This window comes from Stegastes partitus, unplaced genomic scaffold, assembly GCF_000690725.1.
Source record: "Stegastes partitus isolate 25-593 unplaced genomic scaffold, Stegastes_partitus-1.0.2 Scaffold1518, whole genome shotgun sequence".
Taxonomy (NCBI): Eukaryota; Metazoa; Chordata; class Actinopteri; family Pomacentridae; genus Stegastes; species Stegastes partitus.
The window spans coordinates 123,839-125,691 of record NW_007579249.1 but is presented as its reverse complement, the minus strand read 5'-3'; positions in this window follow the sequence as shown (position 1 = coordinate 125,691).

Here is a 1,853-nt window from a genome sequence, read left to right as displayed (position 1 = left end):
AAAAGGACACAAAACGACCACAAAGAGACGGAAACTGACACAAAACAACGAGAAACGAGGAGAACGGAGGCGACACTGAAGAAGTTAAAACATGTTTTGTTTACGTCATGCTTCCATTTGTGGTGTTGCATCGTGTTGTCGTCTTCAGCTCTATTCTACACTGCAGACTTTTTGACTGCTCCCGTGTCTTTTCAGTATCCCAGCTAAGCCTGTGATTGTGTGAACACGCTGGTTTACGGGCTGGTTTTCAGACCGGCTCCTCCTTTTCCCTCCAGATCCGACACACTGACACATCAAACGGAAAGCGTCTGGCTCGTAACGCCCCGCCTGGTTAGTTGTACGGCTCTCCATTTCCATTTCAGTTCGATCGCTTGTACCCGAGAAGGTATTTACGTCTTAATGAGTAACAGCGCGGGCTGCCTCCAGCAGACAGGCATGACTAATCAAACCCGGCTCAGTGGAGGTCAGGCGGAGGAGAATCCACCCCGAGCTGCTCCCCAGCACCGCAGAGACTTCCAGTAAAGACGAATGCGTCTGCCGAGGAGGCGCAGGAGCTCGTCTCTCGTCAGTAATTGGCTGAATCACAGCGAGCTCCTGGCCCAAATGAGCCTTAATGCCGAGCCGCCGTTCAGTCACGGAGCGAGCGCCGCTAAAGACGGCGGGAGTTGGTAAAAGTGCATCATGTTGACTGATCTAAACACTCGATAAACAGCAGCAGCTCACACTCCTGAGTCCGTACAGGAAGCACAACTTCATCAGCATTCTCCGTTGACCCGTTGTGTCTATTGTGTGGATGTGTGCGCCTGCTTTGTGTCTGTTTGTGGTCATGTTGTGGCTCTGAGTGGCCTTCGTGATCATATAGTATATTTTAATGGTCATGTCATAGTGTTTGTGATCATTGTGTGGTCATTTTGTGTTTTTGGTCATGTGTCACGGTGGCCATTTGTGGTTGTTCACTGTCTGTGGTCATTTAAGGTCTCTTTGGAGTCCTTTTGTGTCTCTTTGTGGTTGTTGTGTGTCTCTTAGTGGCCACATCGTATCCTTTAACGGAAATTTTGGATCCATTTGTGGATACTTGTGTATCTTTGGTCATTTGTGTTTGCTCAGTGTCTTTTTGTGGTCATATCGTATGGTTTTATGCTAATTTTACATGTGTTTGTGAGCCTTTTTGTAGTTATTTGAATGTCTTTGTTGTCATTTGTGTCCATTTGTGGTTGTTTTGTGTCTCTTTGTGATCAAGTTGTGTATTTTTATGATAATTTTATAGCCGTTTGTAGTCATTTGGGGTCTCTTGGTTGTCACTGTGAGTCGTATTGTGATCATACTGTGTGTCTCTGTGGTCATTTTGTGTTTGTTTTTGGTCAGTATGTGTGCGTTTTGGGTCTTTGTGTGTCGTTTTGGGTCATGTTGTGTTTGTTTTTGGTCACATCGTATCATTTTACACTAATTTTGAATCGGCTTGTGGTCCTTTTTTTTGGTTATTTGCATGTCTTTGTGGTTATTTTGTGTCTCTTTGTGGTCACTCGTGTCTGGTTGTTCAGTGTTTGTGGTCATTTTCGGTCTCTGTGGTCATTGTGTGTTTTTGTGGGTCATTTTGTGGTCATTCATGTCTGTTTGTGGTTATTTGGATTAGATTGGATTGAACTTTATTTATCCCTTTGGAAGGGTACCTCAGGGAAATTATTGTCTTTGTGTCTTTTCGTAGTTTTTGTATTTTTGTGTTTGCTTGTGGTCATGTTGTGTCTCTTTGTGATCATATTGTGCATTTTAATGATCGTTTCATAGCTGTTTGTGATCATTTTGTGGTCATATTGTGTCTTTGTGTCATTTAGGGTCATTTTGTGTGTATTTTG